The following is a 19,566-nucleotide window of genomic DNA, read 5'->3' as shown; positions in this document are numbered from 1 at the left end:
CAGGTGATGATGATGAGGGTCTGGATGATGACAGGCGGTGATGATGATGAGGATGTTAATGGCGGGTCTGGATGATGACAGGGGGGATGATGTATTTCCCACCCTAGGCTTATACTCGAGTCAATAACTTTTCCTGGGATTTTGGGTTGAAATTAGGGGTCTCGGCTTATACTCGGGTCGCCTTATACTCGAGTATATACGGTAATATTCTTAGGATAAAATATATGTACCGAAAAAATATTTTTATTAAATAAAAGGAAAGGTTTGCAAAAAAAATAAACATGTGCCACCTACACCACCAATTAATGATGTGATACAAAGAACTCTAAAATGTGGAAGGAAACAATGTATGGTCCATTGTAACCGGTGAGGGTAAAAACTTCCCCTGTAAGGCCTTCCTCTCGCAATATTATTTCCCTCCTTGGCAAGTGTTAAACGCCCTAAAAAGGGCAGCCCCACACAGGAACCTCTCCCTATTTCCACCTAAAAAGCCTGTGAAATGGCAAGTAACACTTGCCAAGAAGGGAATTAATAATGCGAGACTAGGGCCTTACAGGGGAAGTTTTTACCCACACCAGTTACAATAAACCATATGTTGCTCCCTTTCACTTTTTAGAGGTCTTTGCATCACATCAATACTTGGTGGTGCAGGTGTTTTTTGCACACCTTTCCTTTTCTTAGATATAAAAAAAATTGGGATCCATATATTTTATCCTAAGAAAAGTTAAGTTTTAGCTAATGCATATCCTTAATACTTACTTGTGGTCTGATTCGGAGGAATGTCTGTAACTGGGGAGCAGTGTCTTAAATATGTTTAGCACTAACCATATTTGTGAAGTGTTGGTGTGGCACCATGATCAATCTACTCTGATGTATCAGGCATTGGTGGGTGGAAATCCTGGCTGATCCATGCCTGATTCAGCTTCACAAAGGTCCATCTAGCCACATTTTTTGTGGACAGATGAGTTCTCCTTTACTATGCCCCCGCCACACTAAACACCCACTCTGATGGCATACTATTGGCCAGGCAACACAGCTTTTCCAGGGCAATATCTGCTAGTTGCAGCCACAAATAAAGTTTGGCTGACCCGAAGTCCAGCGGATCTTCAAGGTGTGTTGGTATGGGCATGTCAAGGTTTGCCACCACCTGCTGTTTTAGGTCCTGCTCCAGGTCTACCTGCTGCTAATGAATTGCTTCACTATGCGGGTGATGAAAGCTACTCATCAGCGACTGTAGACTGCTTCTGATGGAGCTGGTACTGCTCCTGCCACCCTACCCCTCCCCAGCACCCATGTAAGTGGAAAGTGAGCGCAGAGAGCCCCCCGAGTCAGACTTGCGAGAGGATGGACGATGGCGCAGATAGGCATCGGCCAACGGACTACGTAGGATGTCTCTGTAGTAGGTCAGTTTTTCCTCCCTCTCAGTGGGTGTAAAAACGCCCCCCATTTTGTGCCAGTAGTCCTGACCAGCCATTGTTTCCAACACATGTTGTAGTAAATGAAGCAGTGAAATGACATTGTTCATCCCGTAATCCTAGCAACTGACTAATAAGGTGGCTTCCTCAAAGGGCCTAAGCAAACGGCAGGTGTCACATATGAGCTGCCACTGGTTGACATTGAAGTTACACAGGGGAGTCCCCCTATCTGCTTGGATCATCAAGAAATTGGTAATGACTTTTCTCTGTTTGTATAGTCAGTCCAACATATGGAGGGTGGAATTTCAATGTGTGGAAATGTTGCAAATCAGACTATGTTGGGGGATACCATTCTGATGCTGCAGCTAAAGGAGGGTGTGCTTTGCGGTGTACGAGTGCATGCAAAGTTTCCTTTTCATTGTTAGGATGTCTTGCAGATGGAGGGAACACTTCAGGAACCACTTGACAACCAGATTGAACATGTGTGCCATGCAGGGCGCATGCCTCAGGCTTCCTTGTCGCAGCACAGACAAGATGTTCTTCCTGTAATCGGTCACCATGGTTCCCATTTCCAGTTTTCATGGAGTAAGCCATGATTCGATTTCTTCATGAATGACTTTTAGCAGTTCCTCCCCTGTGTGACTACGTTCTCCAAGGCAAACCATGTAGAGAACAGTGTTACACCGCCGTGCCCTGCACACATGGTATGCTGGGGGGGGCCGTACAGCGGAGGCAAAGGACACGGGGGAGGATGAGAAGGCGGAGTCGCACACTATCACAGGACCAACGGCATGAGAGTGTGGAGGCGGAAGGGGCGTGACCTGTCCAAGTTGCTGTTGTGGCTGTGCAGGAACCACATTCACCCAGTGAGCCGTAAAGGACATGTATTGTCCCTGGTCGTAGTTACAGCTCCACACGTTGGCGCTGCCGTGCATTTTAGTACACACCGACAGGCTCAAGGACTGGCCCACCTTCTGTTCCACAACATTGTGCAGGGCTGGTACTGCCTTCTGTGCAAAGAAATGATGGCTTGGGACTGTCCACCTCGGTTCGGCACAAGCCATCAGTTATCTGAAAGGTGCAGAATCCACCACTTGAAAAGGGAGGGACTGCAGCACCAGCAACATGGACAGGAGCACATTCAAATTCTGCGCCGTTGGATGAGTGGGCGCATACTGTTGTCTCTTGGACATGGCTTTGCTGATGGATTGCTGGTGGACTCTGGCCATGCTTCACCTTCTGCAGACACATCTTGCATGTGGCCAGGTTAACATCCTCCGGATGCTTGATGAAAAACTGCCGCACAGCCGAGTAGCTGATTTTCCCACCAACAGTCTGCACTGATTGATTGCTACTGCCGCCGACTCCAGGAACCCCTGTTCTACTACCTCCCGGAAAGGTTGGCTGCCGTGAAGCAGGTGGTCTACTTCGGGCATGTTTGGTTCCAGACTTTCCACTTCTGCCACCATGCTGACTGCTAACCATGCTACCACTTTGCTGGCTCAGCTGCTGACTCACGGGCAACCTGCAACCCTCTTCTTCTGATGATGATAAAACCCCTTCTGCACCCGGCTCCCAAGTGTGATCGGCTTCATCATCATCGAGTTGTGTCTGCACATCACTGATGTCCTCCTCAGGTTCCTCAACAGTGTCTGCTTCAGGACCCTGAACGCTAGCAACACCACCCCCCATGTCACTCTCCTCATCACTACTTGCCTGTCTAGAGGAGGAAGCGGCAGATGTCTCCTCCACTTCTTCACAAAGCAGTAGCTGCTGACTGTCCTCTATTAGATCGTCCCCACTAAATAGTGGAGCTGAACCCACAGCATAAGATACTTCTGTGGGGAAGGGAACAGCATAGGACAGAGGAAATGGGAGGACAGGGACTGCTCCCAGGTCATGCCAACTGAGGGTTGTGTCTGAGTAACCCACCGACTGTTGACTGGGGGTATCAGATGTCACTTGTGATGAAGTGGATGACGGTGTTAACCAATCGATGAGAGCAGATGAGTCGCTGGTCGAGACACGACCGCTAGCTGACACCGGGATCTCAGGCCTCGCGCTGCCACTTCTGCTGCCACTTGCCTCTAGTCTGCTGTGTCCTCTGCCTAATGAATTTAGGTCTCTGCCACTCCTCTGTGTGGCACTTCTCTGCCTGAAATACTTTGTGCGTATAAGAGGCGAGTACAATACGCTCCACTACGCATAAAACAGTATTTCTCTACAACACCAGCAGATGTGTACTTTTGGCTGGACTTTCACAGTATCTAGGCCCTTAAGACTTTAACAGGAACAAAATGGTACACCAACTAGATGTGCGTATGTGGTATGCACTTATGAGGGGAGTACAATGCACTCCTGTACGCTTAAAACAATATTTGTCTACACCAGCAGGTGTGTACTTTTGCCTGGCTTTCACAGTATCTAGGCCCTTGAGAATTTAACAGGAACAAAATGGTACACCACTTAGATGTACGTATGTGCTATGCACTTATGAGGGGAGGACAATGCACTCCAGTATGCTTAAAACAGCATTGTCTACAAAACCAGGAGATGTGTACTTTTTGCTAGCCTTTCACAGTATCTAGGCCTTTCAGACTTTAACAGGAACAAAATAGTACACCACTTAGATGTACGAATGTGGTATGCACTTATGAGGGGAGGACAATGCGCTCCAGTACGCTTAAAACAGTATTCGTCTACAACACCAGCAGGTGTGAACTTTTGCCTGGCCTTTCGCAGTATATGGTGGAAATTATAGGCAATTAGCAAGACACCCCCAAAAAAGAAATGGTTCTGCAAGTGGTTACCACAGACCACTTCCCAGTTCCTAGGCTTTTTGGCTGATGTTTTAGTCACTTTTGAATGCTGGCGGGGCTTTCACTCTAGTGGTAGCATGAGACGGAGTCTACAACCCACACAAGTGGCTCAGGTAGTGCAGCTCATTCAGGAGGGCACATCAATGGGAGCTGTGGCAAAACGGTTTGCTGTGTCTGTCAGCATAGTGTCCAGAGCATGGAGGCTACCACGAGACAAGCCAGGACATCAGGAGACGTGGAGGAGGCTGTAGGAGGGTAACAGACCAGCAGCAGGACCGCTACCTCCAACTTTGTGCAAGGAGGAGCAGGAGGAGCACTGCCAGAGCCCTGCAAAATGACCTCCAGCAGGCCACAAATGTGCATGTGTCCACTCAAACAGTCAGAAACAGACTCCATGAGGGTTGTATGAGGGCCCAATGTCCACAGCTGATGGTTGTGCTTACAGCCCAACACCGTGCAGGACGTTTGCCATTTGTCAGAGAACACCAAGATTGGCAAATTCGCCACTGGCGCCCTGTACTCTTCACAGATTAAAGCAGGTTCACACTGAGCACATGTGGCAGATGTGAGACTTGAGACACAATGGAGAACGTTCTGCTGTCTGCAACATCTTACAGCATGACCATTTTGGCGGTGGGTCAGTAATTGTGTGGGGTGGCATTTCTTTGGGGGGCCGCACAGCCCTCAATGTGCTTGCCAGAGGTAGCCTGACTGCCATTAGGTACCGAGATGAGATCCCCAGACCCCTTGTGAGACCATATGCTGGTGCGGTTAGTCCTGGGTTCCTCCTAATTCAAGACAATGCTAGCCCTCATGTGGCTGGAGGGTGTCAGCAGTTCCTGTAAGAGGAAGGCATTGATGCTATGGACTGGCCCGCCCGTTCCCCAGATCTGAATCCGATTGAGCACATCTGGAACATCATGTATCACTCCTACACCAACGCCACGTTGCACCACAGACTGTCCAGAAATTGGTAGATGCTTTAGTCCAGGTCAGGGAGGACATCCCTCAGGAGACCATCCGCCACCTCATCAGCAGCATTCCCAGGCATTGTAGGGAGGTCATAGGGGCACGTGGAGGCCACACACACTACTGCGCCAAATTTTGACTTGTTTTAAGGACATTACATCAAAGTTGGATTAGCCTATAGTGCGGTTTTCCACTTTGATTTTTTGTGTGACTCCATTTCCAGACCTCCATGGGTTGATAAATTTGATTTCCATTGATCATTTTTGTGTGATTTTGTTGTCAGCACATTCAACTATGTAAAGACGAAAGTATTTCATACGATTAGTTCATTCATTCAGAACTAGGATGTGTTATCTTAGTGTTCCCTTTTTTTTTTTGAGCAGTGTATAATGGTTAATAGGATCTGACAGTAAACAACTAAAACATGCAGCTGTCACGTGACAGTTTTAATCTGCTGTGATTGAAATAAACTGCTTTTTAGTATAATACGGTATGGAAGTAATGTCTTTCCCACCACTGCCACTATTTAGTCACTGCACTAAATTATTTCTGTGTTGCTTCTTTAATAAAAGACCTCCAGCTACCTGGCCGAGTCATTGTGAATGCATAATTGTCACTAAGGGGTATTTAATCCATGCCATGCACAAAGGAAACTGTAAATATCTTTTGGCTATTTTTGTTCAGTATTCAAATTAGCTCTCCTCAAGAAGATAGAAAACTATATTATTCTAGCCAAACCAAAGTCTCCTCCAAAAGTAAGCACCAGCCAACTGTTTTGGGATTATTTCCCCTTGTCACTTCCTAGCAGGGTACTGGTTGGCTAGGGAAATGCCTTCGATCTGTGGTTTCAAACTGTGGCCCTCTAGATGTTGCAAAACTTCAACTCCCAGCATGCCCGGACAGCCGTTGGCTGTCCGGGCATGCTGGGAGTTGAAGTTTTGCAACATCTGGAGGGCCACAGTTTGAGAGCACTGCCATAGATGCAGCTCAGGGGCAATACTGTAAAACATAAAAGAGATTCTGTGGTCCATGAAGACCTATTTTCCAGCAATGCTTCATGGGAAACAAAGTATTCACATTAGCTCTCCTCTAGAAATAAGAAAACTATCTGATGCATTGCCATTCCTGAGATGTGTCTAAGGCCTTGTTCACATTGCTGTTTTCGTCCAACCCGATTGGACCCTAAGCTGATTGGACCCTAAGACAGGTCAGATGCAAACGGCTACTATCAGGCTCCATTGGACCCCATTTACTTGCATGGGGTCTGTCGGTAATATGTTAATTTTACATGAATTTAGCGGAGCAAAAAAATTGTGCTTGCAATATTGTTTTCTCTGCTAAACGTCCGTCCTTTTTCCCGGATTGCAGATGCAGCTCCGAATAGCGGAGTCCAATGGCAATGAGAACGACGGCCTCTTTCTAGATGGGTGACTCTTCATTTTGGATGAAACTTCAAAGATCAAGTGTTTCTTCCCATTAGCTCTATGGGAGAAATCTGTCAATGACAGTCAGGTAGCAGCATGAGGTAAAATAAGCAATACATATAGGGGGAGATTGATCAAAACCTGTCCAGAGGAAAAGTTTTCCAGTTGCCCATAGCAACCAATCAGATTGCTTCTATCATTTTTAACAAGGCCTCTGCAAAATGAAAGAAGTGACCTTATTGGTTGCTATGGGCAACTAGGCAATTTTTCCTCTGGTCATGTTCTGATAAATCTTCCCCTTAACCCCTTAAGGATTGAGCCCTTTTTCACCTTAAAGCGGTACTCCGGTGGTCAACGTGTTTTTCCGTTTTTGACTTACCCCATTTATTTTGTTTCATTTCTATTCTTGTTGTTTAGCCTACTCTATTTCCGTTCTTTGTTGTCTTTTTATCCCCCACTTTGTTTTCCTATCTTTGCTTCTATTTCCTGTTTCTTGCTGTGCTGAAAACTACAAATCCCAGCATGCCACATGCCTTGCTGGTTTGGGGCGGCTCCTTTTTTTTTTTTGTTCCGCCCTTTACCCATCCTACTATTTTCCCGGGTCAGCCCCCTTATACACAGCACACTAATATAATCAGCCCTGGTTGGGATACACTGTCATACACACACACAAAAGGGACTACAACTCCCAGCATGTGTCATTCAGGAGTCTTCAGTCTGTGGCATAACACCAGCATGCTGCCTCTGTAGTCTCCTGGGGGTTGTAGTTCACCACACCTCTGTAGGGCATACACCAGTGTTTCCCAACCAGGGTGCCTCCAGGTGTTGCAAAACCACAACTCCCAGCATGCCCTGACAGCCTTTGGGCAAGCTAGGAGTTGTAGTTTTGCAACAGCTGGAGGCACACTGGTTGGGAAACACTGGTGTTACATGATATGTATGCTGAATAGGCTAGAACAGTGTTTCCCAACCAGTGTACCTCCAGCTGTTGCAAATCTACAACTCCCAGCATGCCCAAAGTCTGTCAGGGAATGCTGGGAGTTGTAGTTTTGCAACAGCTGGAGGCACACTGGTTTGTAAACACTAGCATACACACACACACAACAGGGACTACAACTCCCAGCATGTGTCATTCAGGAGTCCCCCCCCCTCCCCCTTCACATATAGGGGGAGATTTATCAAAACCTGTGCAGAGGAAAACTTGCCCAGTTGCCCATAGCAACCAATCAGCTTACTGCTTTCATTTTTATGAAGGCCTGTGAAAAATGAAAGAAGCAATCTGATTGGTTGCTATGGGCAACTGGGCAAGTTTTCCTCTGCACAGGTTTTGATAAATCTCCCCCATAGAGATCATTACCAGTATGAGATTTATTCCCCTGCAGTCCATACATCCCCAGCCCGTGCACCTTCTCATCCTCCCCTCAGATAACACTTATCTTCTCTGTGAGGTCCTTCACCTGTGCAGACCTGCGTCCTTAGAATACAGAGCAGGGGGGAGGGGAAGGGAGGAGCTGTGTACTCAGCTGGATGAGATGAGGGGGCGTGGCTTATTTCTCCTCATGCAGACAGAGAGAGAGAGAGAGAGAGAGAGAGAGAAAAAAAGCTGTGACATCTTGTCCACAACAGACTCAGAACTGTTGACAACAGTAAAAGAAAACCCTCTGAACTACAGAACTTCCTGCCCAACAAACAAATAATAAAAACACATACATGCTGCCAAAACATATAACACATGTATATTGCAAAAAAAATAAACTTATAAAGAAGATGCCATATAGTCAAAAAAATTTACCACCAGAGTACCCCTTTAAGGGCCCTTTTTTGCAATTCTGACCACTGTCACTTTATGCATTTATAACTCTGGGATGCTTTTACAGATTATTCTGATTCCCAGATTGTAATTTCATGACATATTCTACTTTATGTTAGTGGTAAATTTTCAACGTTACTTGCATCCTTTCTTGTTGAAAAATCCCCAAATTTCATGAAAATTTAGAAAATTTTGCATTTTCCTAACTTTGAAACTCTCTGCTTGTAAGGAAAATGGATATTGCAAATAAACTATATATTGATTAACATATACAATATGTCTACTTCATATTTGCATCATAAAGTTGACATGTTTTTACTTTTGGAAGACATCAGAGGACTTCAAAGTTCAGCAGCAACATTTTTCATAATCGGAATTTTTCAGGGACCAGTTCAGTTTTGAAATGGATTTGAGGGGTCTTCTTATTAGATATACCCCATAAATGACCCCATTATAAAAACTTCCCTCCCCAAAGTATTCAAAATGACATTCAGATAGTGTGTTAACCCTTTAGGTGTTTGGAATAGAAGTGGGAGGCCATGTGTGTTTACAAAGCCCCCCGTGGTGCCAGAACAGTGACCCAATTTTGGAAACTACACCCCTCACAGAATTTAATAAGGGGTGCAGTGAACATTTACGCCCCACAGGTATTTGACAGATCTTTGTAACAGTGGGCTGTGCAAATTCAAAATAAAATTTTTCATTTTCACGGATCACTGTTCCAAAAATCTGTCAGACACCTGTGGGGTGAATATGCTCACTGTACCCTGTACATTCACATGGGGGGGGGGGGGCAAACCTCCAGCTGTTGCAAAACTACAACTCCAAACATGCACTGACAGACCATACATGCTGGGAGTTGTAGTTATGCAACAGCTGGAGGCACATTAGTTGCGAAACACTGAGAGATTGTTACTTAACTCAGTGTTTGCCTCCAGCTGTTTCAAAACTATAACTCTCAGCATATACAGTCTTTCAGTGCATGCCGGGAGATGTATTTTTGCAACAGCTGGAGGCACACTGGTTGCAAAACACTGAGTTAGGTAACAAACTCTGTTTCACAACCAATGTGTCTCCAGCTGTTGCAAAACTGCAACAATCAGCATGCATTGACAGCCGAAGGGCATCCTGAGAGTTGTAGTTTTGCAACAGCTGGAGACACACTGCTACAACTCCCAGCATACCCTTTGGTAGTCTGTGCATGCTGGGAGTTGTAGTTATGGAACAGCTGGATGCACTTTTTCATGGAAAAATGTGCCTCCAGCTGTTGCATAACTACAACCCCCAGGATGCACAGACTACCAAAGGGCATGCTGGGAGTTGTAGTTGGAACTCCAGCTGTTGCAAAACTACAAATCCCAGCATGCCCTTTGGCTTTGCATGCCGAGAGTTGTTGCCAAGCAACAGCAGGAGGTGAACAGGCCTTACCTCCAGCTGTATCCTGCCCAGGGACCACCGCCGCTGTATCCTGTGACCGATTCTGCTGTTCCTGTCGCCATCGACCCTGAGAGGACCCCCGCCGGACCAGGGCAAGGTAGGAGACCCCCGTTGGCACCCATCTCCACTCCAACCGATCAATCACGTGATCGTGAGGCGGCACCCATGCCACCTCACTCCTGCTGAGTAAGGGTGAATGGGGATGTCTCAGACAGCCCCATTCACCATTTTTTTCTGGGTCTTCGGGTCACCATAGACCCGATTGACCTGGAATAACCGCAAATCACACGTCTGAATTGACGCGCGATTTGCGGCTATCGCCGATATGGGGGGACCTCAGGGCAACCCCTGGCTGATCTGCCGGGATGCCTGCTGAACGATAGCAGGCATCTCGGTCCGGTCCCTGCCCGGCAAGTGGCAGGGGCCAGAAGAACGCAGGGTGTACCCATACGCCCTGAGTACTTAAGGACTCGGAAACAGGGGCGTATAGATATGCCCTGCGTCCTTAAGGGGTTAAAGTGTACCTGTCGTCAACAAAAATGTTTATATATACCATGATATGTATATTTGTAATATACATTGGTTAAAAAATGTGTATATTTTTGTCCCTGCAGCTATTGTCTGTGTGTCTCTATGAGGAGACCAAATACAGGTAGTGAGGTTGGACAAGCAGGGCTCTGTTCACTAAGAAAAAGCAGGACAGTGTTCACTGATTTTTAGAACATGATGCATTCTAGTCTATTTTTGACGGGAAAATGCATTGGTGCTGAATTTATCAAAAGTGTCTTTTGAGCGACAAGTTGCATCGGCTTAAAGTACGCCGAAGTACAGTCTAAAGCATAGATCTCGAGGTCAGTGCGCAGAATTTATTTTGATAAATTAGGCACACAATAGACCAGCCTAATGCTCTGTGGTTTGGTCTATATTGATGCAGGACATAGACAGCTTTGATAAATCTCCCCCAGTATCTCAAGAGTGTTCCCAAATAGGGCACCATTTTACTGCTCATGCATTCCCTTTAACTCCTTCTGGACATTTTACATTGACATTCTATCCAGGGCCGGTCCTGCCTATGGGCAAAATAGGAAGCCGCCTAGAGCGCTCTCTTGATGGGGGCGCTCCTCTGTTCGCTGCAAGATAGTTAGTAGCCAGCCAGCATCTGAAGCACCCACTGCTTATTTGAAGCACCCCCCAGCCGTGCCACACACCCCCTTCGCCTGGTACCACAATAATCTGCATTCTTCTGCTTGCTGGAAGAGCGCAGTGCCACCTCCGAGGTAGACAGGCAGGTCAGGTTCGTCCAACATCCTGACATCGCATGTGCCTCCATACATCCGCCCCAACCCTCGCCCCGAACCATAACCCCAGTAGCAATGTGATTACATGAGAAGGAGGTTTGTTACAGTGTGTCACCCCAGTAGTAAGGAAATTACATGAGGAGAAGATTTATTGCAGTGGGTCACCCTAGTAGTAAGGTGGGGCGTGTCAAAGGGGAGAGCCAATGGGTGGGGTCAAGGGGCGACAAAATTCCTTTCGTCTAGGGTGGCAAAAATCCTTGCACTAGCCCTGATTCTATCCTAATGCCAGTCAATTAACCTCATAGATATTGCATTGTATTGCACTGCACTGTAATTAGTGCAATCTATTATAACTACCTTCTGAAGGCTAATTAGAGGCATCTAGCAGGTTATATATCATGTGTTTTTTTTATCATTCTTCCAATCAGCAGCTCGCAACACAGCCATCAAAGAAAGGGAAGTAAAAGTACAGTAGATTGCATAAATGACAGTACACTGCAATACATCAGTATTGTACACAATAGTATTGCAGTATACTGTACAAGTGACATAAAGATATATCTGCTATAGCTGTTTCAGAGTTTCTTTTTTTTTTTATTATGAGTTTATGTTAGGTATTTTTTACTTTAAAAATGCACCAGAATCATTTGTAAATGAGTGCCAGAGAGCCCTACAGTAGCACAGCATAGTCCTTCCGTCTTGTAGAATGCGCGGTATTGGCAATATCTTAAACAGTAATAAATATCTGTCTGAAGAACTCTATTTCCAAGAGTTATTAATTTCATAGCAGCAGTAAATCAAGTTAATGTAAAATATTATATTGATGCACAGAAAAAAAAAAATCTCCAAGGAAGCAGGTATTTTAGATGCACAATATGTAATTTTAACAAATGATTCTCCTCTGGGCATGTTACTGCTATCTGATGTTACATAAATATTAATATTCTGGTGTCAGTCTGTCTTACTAATGCTGCAGTTTATTACTCAATATTTTAGACATGTAAGCTATTCAGCACATGAAGAATAATACTTTTAGGTAAACATATGAAATCATACTAAAAGGACACAGTTTATCACTTTGCTTCAGGGGTGTACATACCATAGATGCAAACAATTTGGCTGCTAGGTGGCCCTTAGTAAGAGTTCTCTTATCTACTTTGTGGTGAGAACCTGTGCAATGTGGTTCAGAATTGGTTAAAGGGTCATGAAAACAGTATGGCGGAAGAAACATAAGTGGTGTCCTGGAGCAGAGTCGCCTTTTGTTAATCTGAACACTGTTTGGGTGGCTGTAGCAGCTCTGTCTAAGGATTATCTCTCTGTAATTGTATTACACTGCAAATGTGCTTTTTTTAATGTGTCTTTAAACATTGTCTTCATGCACTGAGCCACTAATAAAAGTGTAAAGGGTTAACATTTCCTACCCCAAATCCTTATCTTTGCTGTACAAGATCTGACAATATGTCACATATTCAGTCCTCAGCCAATGGGGCTAAGGGCTGTCCTTTGTCCACCCCAATTCCTCGGGATTGGGGAGGAACCTAAAGCACATATTCAATGAAGCTCTAGCCTCTTGTCAGAGAACATAACTTCTGTATATCTCACACCTTCAGAGAGTTTGCCCCAAACCTTCAACATCTCCGCACAAGGCACCAAAACTGCAACTTGTCTAGCGTGTCCTGCTACACAGGGCCATCTGTAATTTTGATTGAACCCTGGGCAAGCATTTTTTTTTGTTTCCCCCCCCCCCACACACACACACACACACATACATAAACACACACATACATACACACACACATACATACACACACATACACACACACATACACACACATACACACCCACCCAGACACCCCTGCCTGACCGACCGACACACACTAACAGGCATACACTTACAGGCACAAACTACAGACATACACTTACAGACACACACTACAGGCAGATACACTTACAGACGCACTCACCTGGCCGTCCGTGGTTTCTTCTTTCCTGCAGCGGCCGGGACTGACGCGTGACGTCGCTGACTTGCGCGACGTCCCCCATCAGTCCTGGCCACAGGCTCACTGTTTTAAAGCCCGAGGCACCACTTTATAACAATGAACTGCAGTGCAGCGGCAGGACCGGCCCTGCCTTGACCGACGGCGGCATGCTGCTTTAGCTGGGGAGCCAAAGGGCTAGCTGCTTTGGGCCCCCATGAATGACAGGGTCCAGTGCAGCTGCCCCTTTTGCCCCGTGTTAAAGACGGCCCTGCTGCTACAGGGGTACTACAACTAGAGACAAAAGCAGAGCCGAAGATCTCATAGGACCTGGTCTGGTCGAGTGACAGACTCATGTCTGGGGATTCCCTATTGGATGCCCTCAAAGATACCATGGCACACGCTCTTGTGAAGAATCCAGAAGAATGCACCCACATATTGGACATAAGCAAACACAAATGCACAGTCTACAGCCAAGTCTTAAATTTCTTCAGATGATTTACATGTTAAGTACTGTGAGAAATGTGCTACAAGGGAGATATAAGTCTAGTACAGTTCTTAAGTCACAAAATAAATCAAGTCTAAGTTCTCAGTCTCAAGCCTCACCCGAAAGTGTAGGGGAGAACAAGTCAGGCCAGAAGAGCTGTAAGTCTTATATGTACCACCAAGGATAGAGAACCAGGTTAAATCTCAAGAGAACTACAAATTCCATACTACCAAGTCTTAAATGGGTACTCCGCTGGCCAGCATTCATAAAATTTAATTCTGAACTCTGTGCATGTGCTGCAGGAGTCGGCCATGCCCCCTCAATAAAAGTCTATGGGCGGAGGCGCAGCAGTCACCACCCCATCTCCCATAGACTTGCATTGAGGGGACGGGGCGTGACATCCCGAGGGGGCGTGGCTGACCCTCGCAGCACACGCAGAGCATTCAGAATTACATTTTCTGAACGCTGGCCAGTGGAGTACCCCTTTAATTCTATCAATTACTTACTGTGACTGTAGTAGCAAATAACCAGTTACTTCAGAAACTACCTAATGTACCTCAAGTACTGTATTCTCAAGTTTGCATTGATTTCCAAAGTATTATTTAACTGTATTGTACTGTTCTAAAGTATTCTAAAGTAAAGTACAAGTTGTTATCTATAAACCCCGGCTTTTGAGGTTCTTTTCCCGCGGCCTTGGTATGGATTTTGGCTTTATTGGAGTAGTGGAATGTAGGACTATATATATTAATATAGGGTTGAGCCACTCCTGCCACATGACACTACAACCCTCATTATCCACCATCCATCATTTTTATACAACCCTACTCCTGGCATCACAAATTTGACATTTGCATAGCCGGAAGGTAAGGCAAGTTTCCTTCCACTACCTGTAAAGCATCATCCTGCACTCCACACAAACATCACACCTTCCTGTCCTGGATGGTAAAGCTTGGTACCATGTTAAATTTGATGCCCCCTCTATTCCATTTATACCATTGAATTAGTTCTCAAACAAAATTTTCTTATAGAAATGTTTCAATTTACCTTACTACTCAGCTAGTACACTGAAACTTCAGCTAGATAATGTACAAACCTTTTATTCTAGTCAGGAAATATCCTTTTGTATTGTAGGTGATAACAAGGTGATAGATTTCTGCTATTTAGCTCTACTGTGTAAGTTCTCTCTTGTGCAAATCTGATATATGACATTACTATTACCTTTCATTGCTTAGAAAAAATCTTTGTGCATAATTGCAGTTCACTGTGTGCCCATCCTTGACATTGCCATGAGGCTCCTTGAATTCAAATTATACATCTATTATGGCAATTTGTTTCATTACATGTCTATCAAATCTTTATTTATTGATATAAAAATACAGGCAATTTAAAGGTAATCTGTCATTAGGTTTAACCCTATATAATTACCCTCTGGAGGTTAGAGAACAGCGGTTACTGTGTCTGATCAGTGTAACATGGAGAACATGCACAAAAGACAGGATAGTGGACACTAGAGGGCACAAATAGAATGGAGGATAGTGGACACTAGAGGGCACACATGAAAGAAAGGACAATGGCCACTAGAGCATGTACAGAAGGACCGACAGTGGACACTAGATGGCAAACACAGTTTAGAGGACAATGAACCGTAGAGGCACATACAGAGGGTAGGGTTGTGGACACTAGTGGACATGCACAGAAGAAAGGACAGTGGCCACTAGAGGGCATGTACGGAAGGACTGACAGTGGACACTAAAAGGCATGCACAGATTGGAGGACAATGAACCCTGGAGGCACATACATAAGGTAGGGTAGTGGACACTAGTGGGCATGCACAGAAGAAAGGATATTGGACACTAGACAATAGAGGCATGCGCAGAAGGAAGGACAGTGGACACTAGAGCGCACATGAAGAAGGAAAGACAGTGGACACTAGAGGGCACGTACGGAAGGGAGGATAGTGAATAAGAGAGGATAAGCACAGCAGAGAGGTTAGAGGACACAAGAGGGCACGTACAAAAGGGAGGATAGTGAAAAAGAGATGGCAAGCACAAAAGGGAGGTTAGTTAATACTAGAGGACACATACAGAAGGGAGAACAGTGGACACTAGAGGGCACGCATATAATGGAGTACAGTAGACACTAGAGGGCACACACACAAGAAAGGACAGTGGCCACTAGAGGGCATGCACAGATTGGAGGAAATTGAACCCTAGAGGAACATTCACTGCTCAAAAAAATAAAGGGAACACTAAGATAACACATCCTAGATCTGAATGAATGAACTAATCGTATGAAATACTTTCGTCTTTACATAGTTGAATGTGCTGACAACAAAATCACACAAAAATGATCAATGGAAATCACATTTATCAACCCATGGAGGTCTGAATATGGAGTCACACTCAAAATCAAAGTGGAAAACCATACTACAGGCTGATCCAACTTTGATGTAATGTCCTTAAAACAAGTAAAAATGAGGCTCAGTAGTGTGTGTGGCCTCCACGTGCCTGTATGACCTCCCTACAATGCCTGGGCATGCTCCTGATGAGGTGGCGGATGGTCTCCTCAGGGATGTCCTCCTGGACCTGGACTAAAGCATCCGCCAACTCCTGGACAGTCTGTGGTGCAACCTGGCGTTGGTCGATGGAGCAAGACATGATGTCCCAGATGTGCACAATCGGATTCAGGTCTAAGGGAACGGGCGGGCCAGTCCATAGCATCAATGCCTTCCTCTTGCAGGAATTGCTAATACACTCCAGCCACATGAGGTCTAGCATTGTCTTGAATTAGGAGGAACCCAGGGCCAACTGCGACAGCACATGGTCCCATAAGAGGTCTGAGGATCTCATCTGAGTACCTAATGGCAGTCAGGATACCTCTGGCACACACATGGAGGGCTGTGCGGCCCCCCAAAGGAATGCCACCCCACACCATTACTGACCCACCACTAAAGTGATCATGCTGGGGGTTGTTGCAGGCAGAAGAACATTCTCCACGGCGTTTCCAGACAGTCACGTCTGTCACATGTGCTCAGTGTGAACCTGCTTTCATCTGTGAAGAGCACAGGGTGCCAGTGGCAAATTTGCCAATCTTGGTGTTCTCTGTCAAATGCCAAATGTGCTGCACGGTGTTGGGCTGTAAGCACAACCCCCACCTGTGGACCGCGGGCCCTCATACCCCACTCATGGAGTCTGGTTCTGACTATTTGAGTGGGCACATGCACATTTGGGCCTGCTAGAGGTCATTTTGCAGGGCTTCGGCAGTGCTACTCCTGCTCCTCCTTGCACAAAGGTGGAGGTAGCAGCCCTGCTGCTGGGTTGTTGCCCTACTACGGCCTCCTCCATGTCTCCTGATGTATTGGCCTGTCTTCTGGTAGCGCCTCCATGCTCTTGACACTGTGCTGACAGACACAGCAAAGCGTCTTGCCACAGTTCGCTTAGGTGTGCCATTCTGGATGAGCTGCACTACCTGAGCCACTTGTGTGGGTTGTAGACTGTGTCTCATGTTACCACTAGAGTGAAAGCACCGCCAGCATTCAAAAGTGACCAAAACATCAGCCAGGAAGCATAGGAACTGAGAAGTGGTCTGTGGTCAACACCTGCAGAACCACTCCTTTATTGTGGGAGTCTTGCTAATTGCCAATAATTTCCACCCGTTGTCTGTTCCATTTGCACAACAGCATGTGTAATTGATTGTCAATCAGTGTTGCTTCCTGAGTGGACAGTGTGATTTCACAGAAGTGTGATAGACTTTGAGTTACATTGTGTTGTTTAAGTGTTCCCTTTATTTTTTTGAGCAGTGTACATAAGGTAGGGTAGTGGACACTAGTGGGCATGCAGAGAAGAAAGGATAGTGGGCACTAGAGAGTACACAGAAGGAAGGACAATAGACAAAAGAGGCACACGCAGAAGGGAGGACAGTGGACCTTAGAAGGCACACACAGAGGGGAGGATACTGGACACTAGTTGGCACAAACCGAAGGGAGGAAAGCAGATGGCAGAGGACTCTAAGACTATTTCCGGCTCAGCTCTCCACTCCAGCCCAGACTTAGGCCAGGTTCCACACAGGTTTTTTTCTGCCGTTTTTGGAAAAATGACACTACATATTTTTAGCCAAAGTCAGAAGTGCATCCAGTGGGAAGGAGAAATATAAGTCCATTCTTTATATTACCATTCCTTTTGAATACTTTTCTGGTTTTGACTCAAAAACTGCAGTGGCAATTTTTCCCAAAGAAACGCAAGGAAAAGCCTGTGTGGAAATCTAGCCTAACTGTGTGTATTATACTGCACATAACGGTGATTCACAAGGCTTCTCACACAGCATGATGCAACACTGGAAGGTTAGCAGTAGCACACCTGACCCGATGAATAGGCACACAGTATGTATACAGATACTATTGTCACAGGCTGGTACACAACATATCTAAAATATGTTACTGGTAAATACTGTAGTATATATAAACAGTTTATATTTGCTGTTTTCCAGAAACATATTTGTACATGTTGCGTGCCAGCCTGGGACAAAAGTATCTGTGTATATGCTGTGTGCTTACCCGTCATATGTCAGTAAGACTATCAGCCTATGCCAATACTTTGAGCCAGTGATATTGTTGTATATTCAGTGGCTGTGTGCCAACCTGTGCAAGTGAGTCTTATAACAAATCTGGCAGGCACACAACATTGATATGTTCCTGGCATAGTTTAGAGCACAGGCTTATAGTCAACACTGACTTAGTCTGGCACACTGCATATACGAAGATACTGTTGTCATTGACTGGCACACTGTATTTCTAAATTTATAATAATAATGCCAAGCTCAACAAGCATGCAAAAACGTGTGCATGTTAATGTGTGGCATTAAATAAAGGCAGCTTTTTTTAACATTTACACCATTATATTTTAATAGTTGAGACCATTCCTCACGTGGCAATACCAGTTATGTTTGTTTATTTATTTTCATAAAATAGAAAAAAGGGGTGATTTAAATTTTTATTATTCATTTTTTACATTACTCTTTTTAAATCCCCATTGAGGAATATTATATGCTATTGTTGGATTGCATTCCCTGTTGCTACAATGCAATTGCATTGGAACTCATTGATCTCCCTGTTTAAGGTATTTGAACTCAGGAGTATCAATTCTCTTCAAATTTACAACATCAGAGCAATCCAGCTTGCACTTCTTTACTTTGTCCCTCAAATCTGGGACAGGCCGGTAAGAATCCAGTCAGACAACATGACAGTTCATTGCATCAACAAGCAGGGAGGCACCAGATCTCAACCACTCCTCCCAGAGATGATAATAATCCTACAATCGGTAGAACAGAATCTCACCCATTTATCTGCAGTCTACATTCAGGGAACTCTGAAAGTAGAAGCATACCGACAGGGTCGGGTTTTTCTTCAGGGGAGTGGTCTCTTCCTTTGGCTTTGGCTTTGGCTATTCCATCAGATCACTCTCCAGTGGGGTATGCTAGTGACACATCTCATGGCTACAAAATTTAATACCAAACTAGAAAAGTTTTGCTCCCTATAGAGGTAGGAAAACCCAGTGGTGATATAAACACTGTTCATTCTTTGGAGGTTCAGGCTGACATTCATCTTCCCTCTGATTTCCTTTATACCCAGGATAATGATGAAGATGAAGATCAAGTCAAGTAATTGCCATCCTCCCATTCTGACCAAGAGATCTTGGTTTACCTAGCTCATGCCGATGAGTAGAGGGTAATTTTGGTGGCTTGCCCTACAGCAGGCTCTAGTGTTAGAGGGCACTCAGTCTAGCCTGAATCTTTGCAATTTACACCTGAAAGTCTGGAGGTTTACCATTCCTTCTAGTAACAGAAGGGCTTTCAGGGTTGATCTTGAGAACCTTGTCACATTCCTGTGCTGACTTAATACATTTTCTAAAAATGATGTGCTAAGAAGAATGTGAC

Source organism: Hyla sarda, chromosome 1 (assembly GCF_029499605.1).
Source record: "Hyla sarda isolate aHylSar1 chromosome 1, aHylSar1.hap1, whole genome shotgun sequence".
Taxonomy (NCBI): Eukaryota; Metazoa; Chordata; class Amphibia; order Anura; family Hylidae; genus Hyla; species Hyla sarda.
This window is presented reverse-complemented; position numbering follows the sequence as displayed.